General features: G+C 41.1%; 1 long non-coding RNA gene across 1 annotated transcript; it reads right to left on the bottom strand.

Moving 5' to 3' along the window:
* Positions 1–8,293: 8,293 nt before the first annotated feature.
* Positions 8,294–25,666, bottom strand: LOC140731161 (uncharacterized). The gene is made up of 3 exons (XR_012099735.1): positions 25,507–25,666; positions 8,849–8,998; positions 8,294–8,756 (listed from the first exon to the last, which is right to left on the bottom strand). It is a non-coding gene; the product is annotated as an uncharacterized lncRNA (long non-coding RNA).
* Positions 25,667–25,681: the final 15 nt, after the last annotated feature.

The following is a 25,681-nucleotide window of genomic DNA, read 5'->3' as shown; positions in this document are numbered from 1 at the left end:
GGCAACAGTGAAGAAAGGGCATATCCTGGGTGCTGGAGGTCCTTAATAATAGACGCTGCCTTTCTGAGACACCGCTCCTTGAAATTGTCCTGGGATGAACATCAATTTTTTGAACTTCTGGTAATACGCCCCCCTCCCCCACCCTGCCCTCTCCTTTATCAGTCCCCATTCCCTTTTCCCTCTCTCACCTTATCTCCTTGCATGCTTATTGCCTCCCTTTGGTGCTCCTCTCCCCTTTTCTTTCCTCTATGGCCTTCTATCCCCACCTATCAGACACCCCCTTCTCCAGCCCTGGATCGTTTTCACCAACTTCCCAGCTCTTTACTTCATGCCTCCACCTCCTGGTTTCACCTATCTCTCTCCCCTCCCCCACCTTTAAAATCTACTCTTCTTTTTTCTTCCCCAGGTCTCCTGAAGGGTCTCAGCCCGAGGTGTCGACTGTACTTTTTTTCCATAGATGCTGCCTGGTTGCTGAGTTCCTCCAGCACTTTGTTGCTTGGATTTCCACCATCTGCAGATTCTCTCGTTTGTGATTTGACCTTACAGATGCTGTCAGAATTAAACTCTGAACTCTGATGGCCGAGCTGAAATAGCATTGTGCTAACCACTATGCTACTGTGTTTCCCACACTGTACACCCAGAATTCCACTGCCACTGAGACCAAATCCTTGTATACCTCAAGCCAACAAGTTTAGACCTCCATGTTTAAACCAAGAACTGCAATCAGGAAAACAGCTCAGCAAGGCAGATACAGGTGGCAGAAGTTTTTTAAAATCTCATGACCACCTTCATGAGATCATAAACTCAAAATAAATAATGGCCAAGTAAGACTTAGGGTTAAGGTTAGGATAGGAAAGAGGGTTAAGAATAGAGCACTATACTCCAAATAAAAACACAAAATGCTGGCAGAACTCAGCAGGCCAGACAGCATCTATGGGAGGAGGTAGTGACGACGTTTTGGGCTGAAACCCTTCATCCCTCCTGAACTATTTTTTGCTTGCCAATCGTAAAGCAATTTTCAGGACAAAGATTAAAATGGCAATATTCCAGTGTTAATGCAAGAAATTTGCTATACTTAAAAACCAATTCAAAGAAAATATTTCAAATATACATACATTTAAAATTTTACTTTAGAATACAAGCCAAAAGGAGGTGGCCTTTAAAATGACATGTGCCCTAAAAGATCAAGCAATCAGATTACAGTACTGTGCAACCAACTCCTACAAGCTCAAGCCTGCCATTGCACATTATTCCTTGTACAATGTGGACCAGCTGGGATCAAAAATGGCATCTGGTTGGATTTGGGGGGAGGGAAAGAGCCAACATTCAGGATGCAACTCAAGACCTAGGGACATGCTATTAATATGTTAGACCATAAGATATCGGAGCAGAATGAGGCCAACTGGCCCATTGTGTCTGCTCTGCCTTTCTATCATGGCTGATTTATTATTCCTCTAAACCCCGTTCTCCTGCCTTCTCCCTGTAACTTTTAACACCCCGACTACTCAAGAACCTACCAATCTCTGCTTTATATATACCCACTGACTCAGCCTCCAGAGCCATCTATATCAATGAATTCCTCAGAATTCACCACTCTCTAGCTACAGAAATCCCTTCTCATCTCTGTTCTAAAGGGACATTCTTCTTAGCTGAGGCTGCACCCTCTGTTCTTACACTCTCTCAACTCTAGGAAACATCCTTTCCACATCCACTCTATCTCAGTCTTTCTTTATACAGTAGGTTTATCATTCTTCCACCAATATTCTTCATGTTGAAGAGAGTGCAGAGGTAGTTTGGCATCTTGACCAAGTTTGTTCAGGACAGAGACCTGAAGAAGTGGAGGTAAGAAACAGTATTTAACTGAATAGGGTCCCAGCCCAGAATAATAGTTTTAATCAGATTCAGATTTATTATCACTGACATTCATCATGGAATGTGTTTAGCAGCAGCAGTACAGTGCTATACATAAAAATATGATGTTACAATAAGAAATATGATGAAATAAATAAGTAGTGCAAAAAGTGAGCTAGTGTTCATGGTCCATACAGAAATCTGTTGGCAAAGGGAAAGAAGCTGTTCCAAAAACGTTGAGTGTGTGGTCTTCAGGCTGCTAATTGTAGCTATGAGAAGGGGGGATGTCCTGGATGGCTAAGGTCCTTAATGATAGATGTTATTATTATTTCAGTATCATGAATGGATCAAAAATAAAATGTGCAGGATATTTTTCTCTAAATGTCCATTATTTTGATATTATTTTTCTAAAATCAAATGAACTTGAAGCATTATTTTCAATAATTACGTGTTACAAAGATGAAACAGTTTAATCATTCAGTTTTATACACCTCTAATAGTTAAGCTATGATATCTAATATTTTCTTTTGTTTTGACATTTTAAAAAAAGAAATTAAATCTCAAAAAGCTGAACAGCAATGTCCAAAATGTTAACAAGTCACTGAATTAATCATCTAAATTACTGGTGGATGTAAAATAATCAAGCTCACACAATAAATGGAAGAAATGCTGAAATTCATTTCACTAAAACAACTGAATGTTTTTATAAAATTCTATTATAATTAATGAGGTTTCTTAAGGTTGTTATAGCTGGGGGTGGTAATGGTGACAAGCCCCCACTACCTATTAAATGCTCACAATGGCACGTGCCTCAAGTAGCCTCTGACAACCAAATCCAGCTCCTGACCTTCACATGTGGCTTTGCTACTAAGCCCAGCAGAACCATTTCTAGTGACAGGAGAAGGGGCAAAGGCAGGTTACTGGTGCCTTAAAACCAGTCACTTTGGGTAGATAGGGCTCATCAGACATGGTTGGCAGCTCATCTAGGAGGAGGAAAACCCTGATCTCAAAGTTCCACTACCTTGCGACTATACCCACTCATGGAGAGGGCTTCAGGAGTAAACCTAACAGAGAAATTGGAAGCTGGAGTCTCTAGGCAGTCCTATACTGAGTTCAATGTCAACTGGCAACTCCTGTGAAGCTGCTGGTACCAAACAGTATCAGGCTCTGCTGTTTCTTTGAGTTCACCAGATGCATGGAGGCGGGGGAGCTTGCTATACGGGCAACAGCTTGCTCTCCAGAGCGTACTGGCCAGGCTTGTGTATCTAGACAGCTAGGACGGAAAATCCATGGTCAACTCTGATTGACGAAGGTCTCATCCTCAGCCATAATTAATGAAAGTACAAGTTGATTCATCGGACAGTTTTTAAAAGGTATATCAATGCCTTAGATCATATATGTCAAACTCAAGGCCCGTGGTGGAATTATCTTTGGCCCGCGAGATAATATCTAATTACTATTAAAGCTGGCCCCAGTAATCGAAGCGCCTATGGCTTATGATATGGCTAATGCTGAGTTTATTCAGGTACCAGGTTTTCAGGGTTTTTAGTGTTTATTCGGCAGTCTTCTTCATAAGAAACGGAATTTGTAAAGTGAAACACTTTGTAGTTATAGCAGAGACTGAGACACATGAGAGCAGGCTGAAAAAATTGAGGCAACGAAAGCTGCGTTCGCACGCGTCCGACTGATCCGGCCCGCATGAAGCTGCATTTTGCTCAATCCGGCCCGTGACCTAAAATGAGTTTGACACCCCTGCCTTAGATTATTTTGGATTATTATTCTGGTAGATTGTTTTCTGTGTATGCATTTTACTGACTGAAGAAACCTTTATGGACAGTATCACGTGGCTGTCCACCTTCATAATTAATGATCCTAAGCCAATTTCGAATGAATAAATAAATAGATGACTCAGATAAATGTTAAATGAAAAACTTCCCAATACTCTGTTCAATCCTTCAAGATAGTGGGATTTTAATTCCTCGTGAATGCAGTAACTTGAAGAAACTGTAAACTTTTTCAACTGTGCGGAATTTCAAAGTGGTTATTTTTGTAGCAGGAATTTGAGAATCAGAAACAGGTTCATTATCACGACACGTGAAACTTGTTGCTTTGTGGCAATGGTACAGTGTACTAAGCAAATTATACTATAAATTACAATAAAAAGATGTATAAAAATTAAATAAATAGTTTAAAAAGAGAGGAAAAATAGTGAGGTAGAGCTCATGGGTTCATTGTCCATTTAGAAATCTGATGGCGGAGGGGAAGAAGCTGTTCCTAAAATGTTGAATGTGTTTTACAGCTGATGGTAGTGAGGAGAGTATACATCCTGGTGGTAGGTGTCCTTAATAATGGAGGCCGTCTTCTTGAGGCATCACTTTTTGAAGATGTCCTTGATGGTGGGGAGGCTAGTGCCCGTGATAGAGCTGGCCAATTAAGTATTCAATAATGAGCCAAATCTATGTTACCGTCATATTCTAACAATAAAAAGAAATTCAGCAAGATTCTAGCAGTTAAATTATACACCAAAGGGATTTAAAAAATCATCAAGGGCAACTAAATACCGTTTTCCCATCATTGGTGCTTTTTTCTACAGTTTCTGAGATAAATCATTTTGACCTTAAGATGACCTTCACTGCACAGATCAGCAGCTACTAGATCATGGCTGTGACCTTATGTTTCTCAAATGCTGAATGCCAAACAAACATCTTTGACTTATAGTGCATGAAATGAATCTGCTGACAGTTTCATGTTAGCATTTCACAGATCATTAATATGACTTAGTTTTTAGGTTATATTGGAACATACAACATCCAGCACAATACAAGCCTGTTGGCCTAAGATGTTGTGCTGACTTTTAAACCGATTTTAAGATTAATCTAACTCTTCCCTCCCACATACTTACGTACTGCCCATTACACCTGACATTTAGGGCAGCAATGAAGGTCTTCCATCTGTAGTGATATTCAGGGCTTCCTTCATCATGTTAGTATCTTCCTCTTGGTTTTCACTACTGTTAGTCATGTAAGTCCCAGGTGGAGACTCAGGAACACCATCACACTCATATGTAGAAGGATTCTTCATTGCTGTTTCCATAACAATTTTATTTTATCAGTCAAGGTCATTAGCCCTAAGCTGAACCTCCAAACCTGAAGAACCAGTGGACCACTTAGTCTGGCTTCTACCCTTCTATGTTGACAAGGATGACCCTATCAAGAGCCAAAGCATAAAGGCCTGATTCCAACCAGCATAGATCTCTGGGTCATTGAGGCACATAGGACTCCAAACGACGACAAAGTTGTGGACTTCCTGGAGGTTCTCTCCCGCATAGCCCTTCAGCTTTCCCTCATCCATGAACAAGAGAAAATCTTCAGATGCTAGAAATCTGAGCAACACACACAACATGCTGGAAGAACTCAGCAGGCCAGGCAGCAATTATGGAAAAAAGTAGTTGACATTTTGAGCCGAAGCCTTCTCATCTATATTAGATTTTTACTTTATATGAGGGCTTCCCACTAGCCACTAGTATCCATCTGAGGAGCCCAACATAACAGTCACATTTGAATCTGTTATGTCCCTCTGTCCTAATTTGCTAGTTTTTAAAAGAGTTGAAATTGATGTTTCGCAGGATATACTTATAAATTGTAAGAATTCTATGATAATTTAAACACCCCTAGAAAACATCTTTGCAATAGGAGACAATGATCTTCATTTCTGAATAGTATTTACTGGACCAACACAAAGTAGTGGGCAATATACACTCATTGACCTCTTTATTAGGTACACCTGCTCATTAATGCAAATATCTAAACATGTGGCAGCAACTCAATGCGTAGAAGCATGCAGACATGGACAAGAGGTTTAGTTGTTGTTCAGACTAAACATCAGAAAGGGGAAGAAATGTGATCTAAGTGACTTCAACTGTGGAATGATTGTTGATGCCAGATGGGGTGGTTTGAGTATCTCAGAAACTGCTAATCTGCTGGGATTTTTCCACACTACAGTCTCTAGAGCTTACAGGGGATGGTGTGAGAAACAAAACATCAAGAGAACAAGTAGTTCTGTGGGCAAAAATGCCTTGTTAATTAGTGAGGCTGGGGGGTACCAAATAAAGTGGCCACTGAGAGTAAGCACTTTGATAATAAATTTACTTTGAACTTTGTTTATCACTCTTACATTATATGAAACATTTTAGAGTTTATCATTCTCAAGTTACTTTGCTGATGTTTTAGCATTTATTCATTCCAGCTTTGTCTCTACAGCATTATTAATGTTGACAGTATTCAAAAGAACTATCAAATGTATCCCCTATTTTCCTGTTAAAGGGAAAGCAAAAGGAAAAAGGATGGTACAGTTCAAAGAAATACATGAAGGTTTTCCTAATATGCTGGCCAAAAGATTGCCTTCAAGCTCAACCACTGAAAATAAACTGGTCATCTCTTATTTAAATACAAGGCAATTTTGTATGATTCAATGTCTTCATAAAATTATATTGTACTGATGAATTATGCATGCTGCTTGAAAGATGTACCCACAATGCATTCCCATGACTGATTTATAACTTGGTCTAGCATGGGGGTATCAGACATGCAGCAAAATCAGTGCTGCAGAGCAGCTTTCTTTGCCCACAAGAGGATTGCTCAGAAGGAAGTTTGAGTTGAACTGCACACAGTACTTGGAGTGTGGACTGACCAATGTTTTATACATCCATTTCAAACAGAAACGAGGAATTTCTTTAGCCAAAGGGTGGTGAGTCTGTAGAATTCATTGCCACAGACGGCTGTGCCCAAGTCATTGGGTATATTTAAGTCAGAGGTTGATGGGTTCTTCATTAGTCAAGGTTACAGGGAGAAGATAGGAGAATGGGATTGAGAGGGATAGTAGATAAGCATGATGGAATATTGGAGGAGACTCACTGGGCTGGGGGGCCTAATTCTGCTCTTATTTCTTATGGCAAAATAAGAATTGCTCAGCTGATTGTGCACTTAGTGATTTTTCCACAATCAGAATTGCAGCTCAATACAGTTGAAGATTATTTACACATATCTCCAAAATAAAAGACACTCTTCTTTAATAATTCCCTTTCAATACACATTCTAAATTCACTAGAAACTGCTTGCACTATACTCCTTGAATTCTAAAACACAATGACATAATTACAAATTATAGGAAAGACACTGAGACTTTAGAGAAGGTGCAGAAGTTTACTAGAATAATGACTGGATTTGAGAGCACGTGCTATAAGGAGAGGTTGGACGAACTTGGGTTGTTTTCTCTGGAGTAGCAGAGGTTGAGCAGAGATCTGGCAGATGTTTATAAGATCATGAGAGGCAAAGGTGGAGTAGGCAGACAATATCCTTTTCCAAGGCATAATGTCAGAAGGACACATAAAAATACTGGAGGAATTCAGCAAGTCAGGCAAAATCTATGGAGAAAAATAAAGTCGATGTTTTGGGCTGAGATTGCCCATCAGGATTGGAAAGGAACGGGGAAGAAGCCAGTATAAGGGGGGGAGGGGAAGGGGGGAAAGAAGAGTATAAGTTGGCAGGTGATGGGTGAAGTTAGGTGGGGGTAATCTTCCCCCTTCTTTCTCCAGTCCTCATAAAGGGTCTCGGCCCAAAATGTTGACTCATTATTCCTCTCCATAGATGCTACTAAGTTCCTGACCTACTAAGTAAGTTCCTTCAATGTTTTGTGTATGTTACTTTAGATTTCCAGCATCTGCAGAATCTGCTGTGTTTATAATACTAGAGAGCATATATTTAAGCTGAATGGGGGTAAATTCAAAACAGATGTGCGGAGGCAAGTTTCTTTTTAAAAAAAACAGAGAATGGTGGATCCCTGGAATTATGTGGAGGCAAGTACAATGGGGATGTTCACCAGGCACATGAATGTGGCCAAAATGGAAGGATATGGATATTGTATTGGCAGAAGAGATTAGTTTAGTTGGCCATTTAATTACTGATTTATTTGGTTTGGCACAACATTGTGATTCAAAGGACCAGTTCCTGTGTTGTATTCATCTATATTTTGTGTTCTAATGCACCGCAGGCTTGATATAACACTGTTTGTGCAGTGGAATAAACATAGCAACCTTGTGTTTTGTTACAAACCCCTGCTCAAGTTACAGCTAATGCTGTCTTGGAGAACATAAGATATCACTTCCAAATTAAGGTAGTAAGGAGATTCAAACAGGGTGGTACATAGTCTTAAAGCTGAGTGTGGCGTATCAACACATGAGCTCACACAGCTCATAAACCCTTCAGGCAAATGCTGTGCACATTTCTCTAGAAACAAATACCAACTACAGTGTGTAGACTGAAACATGAGTGTTGCTCTTAAAGGATCTTAGAGCAAAAGACAGAAGTCCCCATCCCTACTAAACTTTTCACATTATAAGGCATTGATCAGACTGTACTTGGTGTATTGAGAGCTGTTTTGGGCATTATATTGAATTGAATTTATTTAAATCTTACATTTGTCCCACAATGTGAGGGAGTTTCAAAAAAACTTTGCGTTATGTCTCTGTTGCAATGTACAGACATATAAATTTGTAAGCCTAATGGCTTGTAGAAAGAAACTGTCCCGTAGATTGTTGGTCCTGGTTTTAACGCTGCAGTACCATTTGCCAGACAGAAGCAGCTGGAACAGTTTATGGTTGGGGTGACTGGTCCCCGATGATCTTCCAGGCCTTCTTTATGCACCTGCTGCTGTAAGTGTCCTCAGTGGAGGGAAGTTCACATCCACAGATGTGCTGGACTGTCTGTAGCACTCTCTGCAGTGCTCAGTGTTCAAGGTTGGTGCAGTTCCCGTACCAGGTGATGACACAGCCAGTCAGGATGCTCTCAATGGTGCCCCTGTAGAAGGTCTTAAGGATTTGGGGGCTCATGCTGAACTTCTTGAGTTGCCTGAAGTGGAAGAGATGCTGTTATGTATTTTTGCTACAACAGCCGGTGTGACCTTCACCGACGTGTATACTGAGGAACTTGAAATTACTTACCCTCTCAACTGATGTTGATTGGGCAAGCCTGTTTCCATTCCTCCTGTAATCCATGATCAGCTCTTTGATTTTTGGACATTGAGAGACAGGTTGTTATCTTGGCACCACTGTGTCAGGGTGTTAACCTCTCCTTTGTGGGTTGTCTCATCACTGCTAAAAATAAGGGCGATCAATGTCGTGTTTCCTCTCTAAGAAAATATGTGCTGGCATGGAGAGGGTCCAAAGTACACAAGAATGATCCCGGGAATGAAAGGGTCAGTGTACGAGGAGAGCTTGACGGCTCAGGGCCGTACTCGCTGGAGCTTAGAAGAATGGGAGTGGGGGAGAGAAGGGATTTCAATCTCATTGAAACTTATCGAATATAGAAAGGCCTAGATTGAGTAATGTGGAAAGGATGTTTACTATAGTGGGGAAGTCTGGAACCAGAGGGCACATCCTTAGAATAGGCTATCTCTTTAGAACAGAGATGAGGAGAAATTTCTTTAGCCAGATGGTAGTGAATCTGTAGAATTCATTGCCACAGATGGCTGTGGAGGCCAAGTCATTGGGATATTTAAAGTAGGGAGAAAGAAGGAGACTGTTGTTGAGATGAGTAATAAATCAGCCATGATTGAATGGTGGAGTATACTCCTATGTCTTAGTAGTCTGTGATTAAAAACCCAGATAAGTTCTAGATATTCATAGTACATGGCCATATATTTTTTTTAAATTAGCTTAGCTGGAATCTTCTGATAGCTGTCACTTTATCCACCATGTTAGCAGTCAGAAATAGCAGAAATATGCCCATTTCATGTCCCAATGTAAAATAATCTGCTTGTAGCAAAGTAGTGTCCAAGTAGTTTCCACTTTGCAAATGTACTCAAGTTCAGCAAAGCTTCTTTCTCACCTATGGTGGATTTGCTGTAAGGATATTAGAAGTGCAGTCACTCACCTGAGACACCTCCCAACTTCCCCCAACCTCAACTCCTATAGTTAAATGCTGAACAATTTAGGAACAGCTTCTTCTGCTCTATCAGATTTCTGTATGATCTATGAACACTACCTTTTATTCCTTTATTTTTGCACTATTTATTTTACAATTTAAAAAATATTTTACACTATACTGCTGCCACAATACATTTCACATCATACAAGTCAGATAATAAACCAGATTGTGAAAAGCAAATGTCCTTGCCATAATTATGATTTTGGCGCCAAATGTTTGACGATAGTTGTGGGCTGCCCCAACACATCCTTGGGTGTGTTGGCTGCTAATGCAAATGACACATTTCACTGCATGCCTCAATGCACATGTGACAAATAAATCTGAATCAATGCACAAAGGCAAAAACATATCTGATCAGTTGAATAAGGTATAGGACAACAAATTAAGATACGGAGAAATTTAGAGAATCAAAATAAAAGCATCACAATTTCTATAAGCCATAAAATAAGCTGTTTACCTGCTAGATGTGTGATATTGCAAAATGAGAAGATGTATATTTCTAAAAATAGCTATTAAGTCAACAGGGAACCAAGGTTGCACAGCTGATCAGCAAAAATTCTTCCTTCCCAACCTGTGGAAAATATTAGCATTTGTTCCATACAGGGCAAAATGGTGTTCTAGGGTCAAAGTGGTATTTCTTTCCCTTGACTGATCAGTTACTGTAGCAGCGGATGTATTTCTGACACACTGTAGCAAGTTAAGAAGCATTTGTTCTGGTTGGTATGGAGTAATAATTATGATTTATTAAAATATTTTCATGACATTACTGTGAGATTCCATCATACTTCCAATTTCTACGCGACACTTCTCTCAGCACTTATGGCAAATGTATATTTATTTTTGAAGTTAAAAAATCTACATCAAAAGGATTAAACTGCAAATAAAAAGCATGGAAAATTCAAATGGATCTGCTGTGATCGGAAGATGTAGCAGAAGTTGTAATGTTTTATTCAAGTAGAAATTTTGCAGTGAGCTGAAAATCCTAAATTGAAGGATGACTAAGACTTGCAACTGAAGTGCAAACAGCATTTATCTTAGATTTGTGTTAATTAACCTTGAAGCAGGAAAGTGATTCATTCTTGACCCTTGATGGTGGCAATGTCAGATGCTTTAGCATAAGGAGCTAAAGGAACATTCCAGGTCCTGAGCAGTTGATTTTAATGTCGGGGGTAGACATTATGATTATATGTATCCCAACTCTCTGGTCTGTCTGTTGAAATCTCCCTTATATCCACCCTAAATTATGCCTCTTTGTTCCTTATATCCACATTATAAATCTAAAGTCAGCTACAGAAATTCTACTCTCCATGTCCATTCTGACTTGTCAATCCATGGCCTCCTCTACTGCCATGATAAGGCCACTTTCAACTTGGAGGATCAACACCTCATCTTCTGTCTGGGTAACCTCTAACCTGATGGCATGAACATTGATTTCTCTAACTTTCTGTAATTCCTCTCCATTCTCTTCCATTTCCCATTCTGGGTCCCCTCTTAACCCTTTCCTTCTCCTCACCTGCCCTCCACCTCCTTCAGGTGAACAACCCCCCTCCCCACTTCCCTTTCTCCTATGGTCACTCTCCTCTCCTATCAGATTCCTTCTTCCCCAGCTCATTACCTTTTCCATCTATCACCTCCCAGCCATCCAGCTTCCCCTTCATCTGTCCTCACCTAGCTTGTCCTCCTCCTCCTCCCTTCCCACTCCAGGTGAAAGGTCTCAGCTTGAAACATTGACTGTTTCTTTCTCTCTTGACCTGCTGAGTTCCTCCAATATTTTGTGTGTGTGGTTACAGAAATTGTTTATACAATTATAAAAGTGACACTATCACAAGGTTGGCAAATGCTAAATTAGGCTGTGTCTGTGAAATGTTTCCCTTCATCATTTATATTTCTCAGCTGCTGGCCTGCCACCAGACACAGATACTGCCATATAGAAATTAATCTATACTTGAGAGACGTATATCCTCTGTACTTAGTGATTCATGAGAGGAGGCATTTTGTCTGCAGAGATATCAGCTGGCTTGCTACTATTTACACATTCCAATGGGGCCAGACTGCCATTGGCTGCAAACAGCTATCCACTTCGATTTCTACCATCAGGGGGACAGTACAGGAGACTGAAGGCACACACTCAACATTTTAGTAACAACTTCTTCCTCACTGCCATCAGATTTCTGATGGTCAATGAACCCAAGAGCACTCTCTCACTACTTTTGGACTATATATATCAAATTATAGTTTTTTATTTATTGCACTGCACTGCTGCCGCAAAACATCAAAATGTTATAACATGTGTCAGTGATATTGAACCTGACTTGGATCCTGATTCAGGTGTTGGTTGGCCATTACTTATTCAGCCTTCCCTTCCAGATTTTTCCTATTACCTATAGTCGTTGTGTATATATGTGTATATTTTAAAATCAAGTATTTTTATGCAAAATGAACTGAATCACGTGTTGAATACTAGCTTAGACAGACAATGCTGCAAGTTGAAACATGATGTGGAAGATGGTTACAAAACACTTTCATTAAGATGATATGTGCTATTTATGAGGTTTTGAGCATTTGCTGGTTGCCTAGCAAGAACATAAAACACCATCTCCTGTTCTCTTTCAGTGGGTGTGGGGGATAAGAGCAGTTCTTTTGTGCTTGACTTAGTTAATGGGCTGGAATCTGCGGTAATAAAATCTATGTATATCAGTTTTCACCGTTATTAGTGAGTAAACCAGACAGCAACTTCCAGTGTCCGCACATGCACAGTTAAGTACAGAAATCAGGAAATTACTGTCTGAATTTCACTGTTGGTTCATAAGCTTAAGCACACTGTTTCCTTGCTGGCTGGGGGGAATTCACCACTCAACACATGGAGGATGGAGTTTTGGGACTTCCTCAATGAGTGGCAAGTAAAAGCGCCATCAAGAATCGTGATGGTCCATTCCAATACTAGTAAACTTTGCTGACAAGATGACTCTCAATTACTTCCCAACAAAATTTCTGTGAATTTACCTTTGCAATGCTACAATCTCATTGAGGTTAATTATTGAGTATTTTAAAATAATTCATATATTTTTCATTTTTGTCTGTTAACTACATACCATCTTTTACTACTTAGTTTTTTTTTTAAAAAGAAAGAGGAATTCATATTAAGGGAGCAACACAAAATGCTGGAGGAACTTGGCATGTCAGACAGCATCTATGGAAAGGAAAAAGAGTTGACATTTCAAGCTGAGACCCTTCATCAGGACTGGTGTTGATCATATTATGGGACCTAGATATTGCCAGCAGTCATTACTTAATACTCATCTTCAAGCACTCAAAGATACTGGTGAACCAGTTTTTCAGCATTTAGGGTGAAAGAATTTTAGTGCTCTTTGGCAGGAAGTATCATGATTTAGACTGCACAGTGGTAAAGAAATGTCATTATCCTTCCAAACCAGTTGCTTACAGGCTCCCGCTTTCCTTGATTTTCTTGGTGATGGGATCATCGGTTAAGAAAATATTATCAGAGTAACAGAGCAAATAAGAGCATTAGACACTTCTCTGGTAGTAGTGAGACTTGAAGTTTTACACTAGGCTAGCTCTTTTCAGTGTTTCTAATTACTTAACTGAGAGTACATCTCACAGAATTAATTCCAAACTAAAAGTCAAAGTCAATTTATTATCAAAGTACTTACAATGTCACCATACTCTATCTTGAGCTTCTTTTTTACAGGCATTTACACAAAAACAAGTTATCACAGAATTTATGAAAGCTATACACAATACAATGTCCAAAAGACAAATTGTGCAAATTTAAAAATATATAACGCTGAGGAAATGAGCTGTAGAGTCTTTAAAAGAGAGTCTGTAGGTGGGGAATCAGTTCAGTGTTGAGGTGAGTGAAGTTATCCATACTGGTTCAGAAGCCTGATGATTGTAGGCTAGTAACTATTCCTGAATGTGGTGGTGTGAGACGTATGGCTCTTGTATCTCCTGCCCGATGGTATAGTGAGAAGAAAGCACAGTGTGAACAATGGGGGATCTTGATAATAAGTGCTGCTTTCTTGAGGCAGTGCTCCTTGTAGATATGTGGAATTCATAGGAAGGACTTTGTCTGTGATGGACTGGGCTGCATCCACCACTTGTAAGCTTTTCCATTTCTGGACATTGGTGTTTTCATACCAGGCTGTGATATAACCAGTTAAGATACTCTCCACTGCACATCTAGAGAAGTTTGTCAAGGTTTTAAGTACATGCCCAATCTATGTCAACATTTCAGAATGTAGAGGTTCCCACAGTCATGGAGTTCAATTCCCAAGGCACAAGCACAGTGCAGTGCATTTTTCCACCTGTTATAGGATTGAGTTGAGCTGCAAAAATGATCACCAAATATTATTCTGCACCCATCCATGCAAAGCGCAGGGGAAAACTCAGTTTCTGGCTTCAATAATGTCAATTAACACCTTGGAGGTTGCTGCTGTAGCATGAACACACACTGAATAGATTGACAATTTTAATTAGAAAACTATGTCCGCATGCTGGGCTGTAATAGCTCAGATCAGTTCTATCTACTTGTCCAGGATACCCCTTCTCTTACTATCATCCCCACCCCAGTGTTCCAGACAAGACCACAGGACATAGGAGCAGAAATAAGCAATTCAGACCATCGAGTCTGCCCCACCATTCCATCATGGCTAATCCCGGATCCCACTCAACCCCAAACACCTGCCTTCTCACCAAATCCTTTGATACCTGACTGACCAGGAAACAATCAACTTCCACCTTAAATATACCCATGGACTTGGCCCCCACCAGTCTGTGGTAGAGCATTCCACAGATTCACTATTCTCTGACTAAAAAAATTCCTCCTTATCTTTGTTCTAAGAGGTTGGCCCTCAATTTTGAGGCTGTGCCCTCTAGTTCTGGATACCCCCACCATAGGACATAGGCCTGACTAGTGTGTTATAAAGGCTCAGCATTACCTCCATGCTTTTATATTCTATTCCCCTTGAAATGAATACCAACATTGTATTTGCCTTCTTTACCACAGACTTGATCTGTAAATGAACCTTCTGGGAGACTTGCATGAAGATGTGCACGTAGATTGATTTGTGGATGGCAAGTCAGTGGATAACATGAATTTAAAAGGCATATTTTTTGCAACTATCTTTTTTGATGGTGGTTCTGAGACTCAGAACTTAGACTCAAAAGATTCTTCAGATCCTGTCCATTGTTATATGTGGTATTTTTTCCCCTGTGCAAAAGCTGAACCAATTGCAGTTTCCTTAACTACTGATTAGTTCCAATGGTTTAGATGGGGCAGAGTTTGTTAAGTGTGTCCAGGACGGATTCCTGTCACAGTATGTTGACAGGCCGACTAGGGGGAATGCCATACTAGATCTAGTATTAGGTAATGAACTGGGTCAGGTCACAGATCTCTCAGTGGGTGAGCATCTGGGGTACAGTGACCACCGCTCCCTGGCCTTTAGCATTATCATGGAAAAGGACAGAATCAGAGAGGACAGGAAAATTTTTAATTGCGGAAAGGCAAATTATGAGGCTATAAAGCTAGAACTTGCGGGTGTGAATTAGGATGATGTTTTTGCAGGGAAATATACTATAGACAAGTGGTCAATGTTTAGGGATCTCTTGCAGAATGTTAGGGATAAATTTGTCCCAGTAAGGAAGATAAAGAATGGTAGGGTGAAGGAACCATGGGTGACAAGTGAGGTGGAAAATCTAGTCAGGTGGAAGAAGGCAGCATGCATGAGGTTGAGGAAGCAAGGATCAGATGGGTCTACTGAGGAATATAGGGTAGCAAGAAAGGAGCTTAAGAAAGGGCTGAGGGGATCAAGAAGGGGGCATAAGAAGGCCTTGGCGAGTAGGGTAAAGGAAAACCCCAAGGCATTCTTCAATTATGTAAAGAACAAAAAGATGACAGGAGTGAAGATAGGACCAATTAGAGATAAAGGTGGGAAGATGTGCCTGGAGGCTGTGGAAGTGAGCAAGGTCCTCAATGAATACTTCTCTTCGGTATTCACCAATGAGAGGGAACTTGATGACGGTGAGGACAATATGGGTGAGATTGATGTTCTGGAGCATGTTGATATTAGGGGAGAGGAGGTGATGGAGTTGTTAAAATGTATTAGGATGGATAAGTCCACGGGGCCTGACGGAATATTCCCCAGGCTGCTCCACAAGGCGAGGGAAGAGATTGCTGAGCCTCTGCCTAGGATCTTTATGTCCTCGTTGTTCACAGGAATGGTACCATTGGATTAGAGGGAGGCGAATGTTGTCCCCTTGTTCAAAAGGTAGTAGGGATAGTCCGGGTAATTATAGACCAGTGAGCCTTACATCTGTGGTGGGAAAGCTGTTGGAAAAGATTCTTAGAGATAGGATCTATGGGCATTTAGAGAATCGTGGTCTGATCAGGGACAATCAGCATGGCTTTGTGAAGGGCAGATAGTGTCTAACCAGCCTGATAGAGTTCTTTGAGGCATATAGATGAGGGTAGTGCTGTGGATGTGATCTACATGGATTTTAGTAAGGCATTTGACAAGGTTCCACACGGTAGACTTATTCAGAAAATCAGAAGGCATGGGATCCAGGGAAGTTTGGCTAGGTGGATTCAGAATTGGCTTGCCTGCAGAAAGCAGAGGATTGTGGTGGAGGGAGTACATTCGGATTGGAGGGTTGTGACTAGTTGTGTCCCACAAGGATCGGTTCTGGGACCTCTACTTTTCATGATTTTTATTAACGATCTGGATGTGGGGGTAGAAGAGTGGGTTGGCAAGTTTGCAGACAACACAAAGGTTGGTGGTGTTGTGGATAGTGCAGAGGATTGTTGAAGATCGCAAAGACATTGATAGGATGCAGTAGTGGGCTGAGAAGTGGCAGATGAAGTTCAACCCAGAGAAGTCTGAGGTGGTACACTTTGGAAAGACAAACTCCAAGGCAGAGTACAAAGTAGATGGCAGGATACTTGGTAGTGTGGAGGAGCAGAGGGATCTGGGGGTACATGTCCACAGATCCCTGAAAGTTGCCTCACAGGTAGATAGGGTAGTTAAGAAAGCTTATGGGGTGTTAGCTTTCATAAGTCGAGGGATAGAGTTTAAGAGCTGCGAGGCAATGATGCAACTCTATAAAACTCTGGTTAGGCCACACTTGAAGTACTGTGTCCAGTTCTGGTCGCCTCACTATAGGAAGGATGTGGAAGCATTGAAAAGGGTACAGAGATTTACCAGGATGCTGCCTGGTTTAGAGAGTATGCATTATGATTAGAGAATAAGGGAGCTAGGGCTTTACTCTTTGGAGAGAAGGAGGATGAGAGGAGACATGATAGAGGTATACAAGATATTAAGAGGAATCGATAGAGTGAACAGTCAGCACCTCCTCCCCAGGGCACCACTGCTCAATACAAGAGGACATGGCTTTAAGGTAAGGGGTCTGACATCTTGCCCTATTGTCCTGTTTATTATTTATTGTAATGCCTGCACTGTTTTTATGCACTTTATGCAGTCCTGTGTAGGTCTATAGTCTAGTGTAGCTTTCTGTGTTGTGTTTTTTTTTACGTAGTTCAGTCTAGTTTTTGTACTGTGTCATGTAACACCATGGTCCTGAAAAACGTCTCATTTTTACTATGTACTGTACCAGCAGTTACAGTCGAAATGACAATAAAAGTGACTTGACTTGAGGGGTGGGAAGTTCAAGGGGGATATTAGAGGAAGGATTTTTACTCAGAAAGTAGTTGGTGCGTGGAATGCACTGCCTGAGTCAGTGGTGGAGGCAGATACACCAGTGAAATGTAAGAGACTACTAGACAGGTATATGGAGGAATTTAAGGTGGGGAGTTATATGGGAGGCAATGTTTAAGGGTCGGCACAACTTTGTTAGTCCTGACGAAGGGTCTCGGCCTGAAACGTCGACAGTGCTTCTTCCTATAGATGCTGCCTGGCCTGCTGCATTCCACCAGCATTTTGTGTATGTTGCTTGAATTTCCAGCATCTGCAGATTTCCTCGTGTTTGCTATATCTACTGCAATACTGTTTTTTAACCTCTATATTTATCATGTGCTGCTACCATACAGTTACTGAATTTCATGACATATGCCAGTGATATTAAACCTGACTCCGATTAAGTTATGACAGTAAGACACAGGAGCAGAATTAGGCCATTTGATAAAAATACAAAATATTGCAGCTCTGGTGTTATCTCTTACTATTCTGCAGTTGCTTAACTTGGGCTGTTAAGATTGTGTACACTTTATAGGTAATTTGTGAATGTCAGATAAAAATCATTGCCTACCTGATTTTATAGGTCAAAAAGTAGTTGCATATTAATCAGCACTGACTCTGAACTATTTGGATTTTCCTAGATTATAATGGCTTGATTGGTGTTTTTGACTGAAATACATTTCCTGCTCTTGCAGACATTTAGCAAACTATTTGTGCCTCAGGCACCACACTTGAAATCCTTCCAGTTCCCCAAATCGCCAAATAATCAAGCACACAAATGCAAACATGAATTACCAATTTTAAAAAATGCACAATTCTCCAAGTGAATGGATTTTGATAATTAGAAACCTGATGAGGAAAGCTATCAGCATTTTCCTTTCATGACCAAAATGTTGCTTCTTCCATCTGAAGTGTAAAATAATAGTATTGTTTCTGACAATTTCCTTTCACCAATCACATTTGAAAATTTCATTTGCAAACACCTGTTGTCAGTGTAAAGTAAGGTCATCTGCTTGAGACATTAACTCTCTCTCTCTCTCTACAAAGACAACATTTTCAAATTTTTTTATTTCCAGAGCAGTCAGACGGGGATTCTCTGCATGTGAATGCAGCACCCAGATGGTATGTTGCCTCCCAGGTGCCAGGGCCATGGATGTCTCAGATATTGTCCGCAGCATTTTGGAGGGAGAGGAGAGCAGCCAGGTGTCTTTGTACATATTAGTACCATTGACATAGGACGGAAAAGCAAAGAGGTCCTGAAGAGAGAATTTAGAGAGCTGGGCAGAAAGCTGAGAAGTACAACCTCCAGGGTAATAATTTCTACATTGCTACCTGTGCCCCACTCTAGTGAGGATAGAAACAGGATGATTTGGCAGATAAACGTGTTGCTGAGAATCTGGTGTAGGGGTCAGGGCTTCAGGTTCTTGGATCATTGGGATCTCTTCCTGGGGAGGTATGTCCTGTACAAAAGGGAAGGTTGCACTTGAACCTAGAGGGCCAATATTCTCATGGGCAGGTTTGTTAGAGCTGTTGGGGAGAATTTAAACTAATTTGGGAGGGGAAATGGGAACCGGAGTGAAGGGACTCAGGATAGGAGGGATGATTAAAAAAAGCAAAGATAGCGTACAGTCAGACTGTCAGGAAGGGCAGGCAGATGACAGGACAAAGGCGACCAGCAGGGTGAGTATCAGTGCATTAGGGATGCAGAATCAAAAAGGGTAGCAAATACAGTACTCAGTGTTATATCTCAATGCATGGAGTATGAGAAAAAAGGTGGATGATCTTATTGCATTTTTATAGGTCATCAGGTATGATGTTGTGGCCATCACTGAATCGTGGCTGAAGGATGGTTGTAGTTGGGAGCTGAATGTCCAAGGTTACACATTGTATTGGAGGGATAGGAAGGTAGGCTGAGGGTTGGTGTGGCTCTGCTAGTAAAGAATGACATCAAATCATTAGGAAGATGTAACGTACGATTGGAAGATGTTGAACCTTTGTGGGTTGAGTTAAGAAACTGCAAGGGTAAAAGGACCCTGATGGCAGTTATATACAAGCCTCCAAACAGTAGCTGGGATGTGGACTACAGAATACAACAGGAAATAGAAAAGGCATGTCAAAAGGGCAATGTTATGATAGTCACGGGAGATTTTCACATGTAGGTAGAATGGGAAAATCAGTTGATAATGGACCCTAAGTGAGTGAATTTGTTGAATGTCTATGAGATAGCTTTTTACAGCAGCTTGTCTTTGAACCTACTAGCAGACCAGCTATATTAGATTGGGTGTTATGTAATGAACTGCAGGCGTTCAGGGAGCTTCAGATAAAGGAACCCTTAGGAGGCAGTGATCACAATATGAATGAGAAAGTAGAGTCTAATGTAGCAGTATTTCAGTGGAGTAAAGCAACTTACAGTGGTATGAGACAGGAATTGGCCAAAGTAAATTGGAAGGAGATGCTGGCAGGAATGACAGCAGAGCAACAATGGTGCAAGTTTCTGGGGAAAATGAGGAAGGTGCAGGATAGAAGTATTCCAAAACCAAAGAAATACTCAAATGGCAAAATAACACAACGATGGCTGACAAGGGAAGTCAAAAGCTAAAGTCAAAGCAGAAGAGAGGGAATACAACAAAGCAAAAATTAGCAGGAAATAATAGGATTGGGAAGCTTTTAAAAGCCTACAGAAAACAACTAAAAGAACCACCAGGAAGGAAAAGATGAAATATGAAAGCAAGCTAGCAAACATATCAAGGTGGATAGAAGCAACTTTTACAAGTATATTAAAATGAGAGATGAGAGTTGATATAGGACCACTGGAAAATGAAGCCGGAGAAATAATAACGGGACAAAGATACGGCAGAAGAAACAAGTGAGTACTTCACATCAGTCTTCACTGTGGAAGAAACTGGCAGTGTGCCAGGTGTTGAAGAGTGTGAGGGAAGAGAAGTGTGTGCAGTTACTATTACAAGGGTAAAGGTACTCAAAAAGCTGAAAGACCTAAAAGGTACTTAAGTTAATCGGACCAGATGAACTGCACCGTGGGGTTCTGAAAGAGGTATCAGTAGAGATTGTGGAGGCATTAGTAATGATCTTTCCAAAATCATTGGACTCTGGCATGGTTCCGCAGGACTGGAGAATTGCAAGTGGCGCTCCATTCAAGAAAGGAAGAAGGCAGCAGAAAGGAAATTATATACCAGTTAGCCTGACCTCAGTGGTTGGGAAGACGTTAGAGTCAATTGTTAAGGACGAGGTGATGGAGTACTTGGTGACACAGGACAAGATAGGACAACATCAACATGGTTTCCTTAAGAGAAAATCTTGCCTGACAAACCTGTTGGAATTCTTTGAGGAGATTACAAGTAGGATAGATAAAGGGGATGTAGTGGGTGTTGTACATTTGGATTTTTATAAGGCCTTTGACAAGGTGCCACACATGAGGCTCTTTACCAAGCTAAGAGCCCATAGTATAACAGGAAAGTTACTGGCATGGTTAGAGCATTGGCCGATTGGTAGGAGGCGGCGAGTGGGAATAAAAGGATCCTTTTCTGGTTGGCTGCCAGTGACTAGTGGTATTCCGCAGAAGTCGTTGTTGGGACCACTTCTTTTTATGCTGTATATCAATGATTTAGATGATGGAATAGATGGCTTTGTTGCCAAGTCTGCAGATGATACAAAGATTGGTGGAGGGGCAGTTGGTGTTGAGGAAACAGGAAGGCTGAAGAAGGACTTGGATTAGGAAAATGGGCAAGAAAGTGGCAAATGTAATGCAATGTTGGAAAATGCATGGTTATGCACTTTGGTAGAAGAAATAAATGTGCAGACTATTTTCTAAATGGGGAGAAAACCAAAAACCTGAGATACAAAGGGATTTAGGAGTCTTTGTGCAGAACACCCTAAAGGTGAACTTGCAAGGCGAGTCAGTGAAGAGGAAGGTAAATGCAATGCTAGCACTCATTTCAAAAGGTCTAGAATACAAGAGCAGGGATATGATGCTGAGGCTTTATAAGGCACTGGTGAGGCCTTACCTTTGGGCTCTTCATCTAAGACACAATGTGCAGGCATTGGAGTGGGTTCAAAGGAGTTCACAAAGATGATTCTGGGAATGAAAGTCTTATCATTGAGGAACGTTTGATGGCTCTGGGCCTGTACTCAATGGAATTTAGAAGGATGGGATCTCATTGAAACCTTTTGAATGTTGAAAGGCCTAGACAGAGTAGATGTGGAAAGAATGTTTCTCATGGTGGGGAAGTCTAGGACACGAGGGCACAGCCTCAGGGTAGAGGGTGTTCATTTTAAACAGATGTGGAGAAATTTCTTTAGCCACAGAGTGGTGAATTTGTGGAATTTGTTACCACATGCAGCTGTGGAGGCCAGGTCGTTGGGTGTATTTATGGTAGAGCTTGATAGGTTCTTGATTGGACACGGCATCAAAGGTTGTGGGGAGAAGGCCTGGGAGTGGGAATGAGGAGCGGAGAAAAGGATCAGCCATGATTGAATGGCAAAGTAGACTCTATGGGCCAAATGGCTTAATTCTGCTGCTATGTCTTATGGTCAGATAAGAAAGTGGGAAAGGTCAGCAAGTTTTACTGATGTTAGTTAAGAGACAAGTTTTGAAAAGTCAAATACTGAATAGGCAAACGTAAAAATGCAGACGGAAACCACAAATTCATTGGTCCTTTGCTCATCAGACACATCTATAAGGTCATTCCTTTGGACAGACCTCTTAACAACCATCTCTATGTTGGGAGTATTATTGCACAACTTGGTCAACTATAGCTCTGCACGATTGCTGTCACAGAATCAGACTTCACAATGTGCTGGATTCCTCCTTCTAAATGCCTGCCTATGACGAGTACTACCAGAATTGCCAGAGGGGCAGCACAGTAAGACACACACAGCTGGGAAGTAAAGATAGTTTTGGGAACCCTCCATGTTGATTCCTACCTTTTTTTGGAGATACAGCGCAGAAAAGAGTCCCCTTCCAGCCCAATTTGCTGCACAACCTACCTATTTGACCTAAGCCTAATCACCAAACAATTTATAATGATCAATTAACCTATTAACCAATATGTCTTCAGACTGTAGGAGGAAACTGGAGCACCCCAAGGAAACCCATGCATTCACAGAAAAAAACGTGACAACATACTTAGAAGATACCAGAATTGAACTCAAGACACCCCAAGCTGTAATAGCGTTGCACTAACTGCTATGCTATCATGGCGCCCAGTCACTCAGTCACCCAGTCAAACAATTCTTTACCAATTGCATTTTGAACATATTGAACAAAAGGAAGAAAACTATGAAGATGTTGGTAAAAGTGAACTCATACATTCTTTATTTAGAGTTAGACAAAACTCCTTTTACCCAGAGCTCACCTTCCATTCTGCTCTATGACAATACAGTCATGATAAATTTGACAGAACCTGAACAGATCTGGTGACTCAAAAGTTGGAATCGATGAGGGGCCATGAACACAAGCACAATTTGCAACCTCATGAAACCACGTTTAGCTCATACTATCACACTTAGTTGTTCTTGTAGAAACGTGGTTCCAGGCCAACATCACACGTAAAATCAATCTACATGCCATGCCACTCAGGGATTTGGACAATATTATTTATTTTTGTGACTGTTTGCTTTTCTGCTATAGTAACTATATGCCCATATGTGCTTTATACACCTGTCAGTGCTGTGTTTTGCACCTTAGCCCCAGAGGAATGCTACTTTGTTTGGCTGTAATCATGTGTATGGTTGAATGACAATTAACAGCATTTTTTGCTTTTAATTACAAGGATGACAGGGCCCAGGATGCAGTGCTAAAGAAAAGGCTTAAGAATTTGTAAACACATTCAGTCGGAAATGCTGACTAGATTAACTATTTCACCAACACATAAGCTAATTTGATCGATTCTGTAGGATATCAAGGGAAAAAAAAGAGAAAACAGGATACAGCAGAGGTTATGAGACTTGACACCACCTGTGGTACTAAATACCCAAGCTGAAAAACTAGCCACATCAATGACCAGAGTATTCCAATAAACACTGGTATCTACTCAACAATGCAGAAAATTGCATTAAGGAGCCCAAAGAAACTGAAGACAGGAGGCATCAAGAGGAAAACCAACAAAAAAAAAACTGGATTCATATTTTGTTTGAGATCAATCGTTTCAGTCTCTGGACATCACTGAAAAAAAATTCATAATGGCCGTGTCTGGGCTTTCGCTACTTAGATGATCTTCTTTCCATCACAAGTGGGGGTGTTGCACAACACTGAATTTTATTTGCAACTTTTCAACAAGACCACGACAGCCACTTAGTAATCGATGGACAGTGGCAAGTATGCCAGGCACTGACCATCTTCAACAAAGTGTAACTGTTTATTCCTGCTAATACCATCACTATGTACCATCCACCATCAACACCTGGTCTGCACAGACCAGAAATTGGACTGCACCATATATAAGTAACATGGCCAGCACAGCAGTTTAGCGGTTAAGTATTTTGCAGTGAATCACTCACCTTGGATCCCAAAACCTTTTCACCATCTACAAATCAGGAGCACTCTTAAATAGGTGCTGTTCCAACAATACAAACACATAAAAACCAAAGCACTTCACTTGAATGGGGAAGTCTACAACTAGAGGGCACAGGTCAGAATACAAAGACAACCTTAGAACAGCGATGAGGAGGATTTTATTTAGCCAGAGGATACTGAATCTGTAGAATTCATTGCCATGGAGGCGAAGTCAATGGGTACAGTTAAAGCGGAGGTTGACAGGTTCTTAATTAGTAAGGGTGTCAAAGGTTATGGGGAGAAGGCAGAAGAATGCGGTTGAGAGTAATAATAAATCAGCCATGATGGAATGGCAGAAAAGACTCGATCATCTAAATGGCCTAATTCTGCTCCTATTTCTTAAGGTACATCATCCATTAGCCTAAAACTTAACTCCAACACAGAGGCTACCATCTACAAAATGTCCACATTACTCAGCTAGACTACTCTGAAAGCCTTCCCAAACCCATAATCTCAACCACCAAGTATCACAATACTTGCAGGTGCATGGGAATGTCATTAGGTTCACTAGGTTATTACCCTACCTACTTTGACAATACATTTGTTTTGAAATTGAACTTTGAACATGTACTTCAAGTCTTTATCCTTCTTGAAAAATGCCAGTGATAATAGTGGAAGCAGCTATGACAGTAGCCTTTAAGAGGCTGTTTAGGGCATACGGAGAATAGAGGGATGTGGATCTTCTACAGGTAGAGGAGAATTTGTTTAATTCAGTGTTTGTGCATATGGATTGTGGGCCTCTTCCTGTGCTGCACTGTTCTATATTAATATTCTTTCATTGTCACAGGGCTAAATCTCAGACCTCCCTCCTCAATTGCGGAATAGCCTTCACCAGAGGAACTGCAGCAGTTAAAAGTCTTGAGCAGCAATAATGAGGTGGATGGACAGTCTTTTTCCACAAGGTTTAAGCTGAATGGGAGAAATATAAGGGAGACCCGAAGGATAACTTTTTCCCCATACAGAGGGTGATGGGTACAGTATATGGAACGAACTGCCAGAGGAAGTGGGTATAAATCACAACATTTAAAAGACATTTGGATAAGATACATGAATGAGAATAGTTTGGAAGAATATGGCTCAAACGCTGGCAAATGGGACTAGCCTGGGTGGGAATCTTGTTCAGCACGGATGATTTGGGCCGAAAGGCCTGCCTCTTTGCTGTATGACTATGATGGTATACTGTACATAGTCCTTCTGAAGGACAGGTAGCGATGATATCTGTCGATGTGGCTAATAAATACGCAGACCGCGGAAAATTAATCTTCAGTGGACGTTACCCGAGCTGCTCAGGATCAGAAGCCCATGATCTTTTAAAATATTATTCTGTAGATCTACACTGATGCTAGACCACCCATGGGAGCGCCTCGCTCTCATAAACCGTGGGGTCTTCTACCTTCGGGAAGACGGGACCCAGGTGGTCGCCCACGGGCGTTGTCTGATTGGGAGGGTGATAGCCCGGTCCTTGGTCCTCTCGTCGCCCACACCACCCACCGCCAACAACAGCGGCGGCGACAGCCAGGCTACTCCGGCCTCCGCTGCGCAGCAGGCCTCGTCTCCTAGGAGCCCGG

Source organism: Hemitrygon akajei, chromosome 7 (genome assembly GCF_048418815.1).
Source record: "Hemitrygon akajei chromosome 7, sHemAka1.3, whole genome shotgun sequence".
Taxonomy (NCBI): Eukaryota; Metazoa; Chordata; class Chondrichthyes; order Myliobatiformes; family Dasyatidae; genus Hemitrygon; species Hemitrygon akajei.
This window is presented reverse-complemented; position numbering and strand designations above follow the sequence as displayed.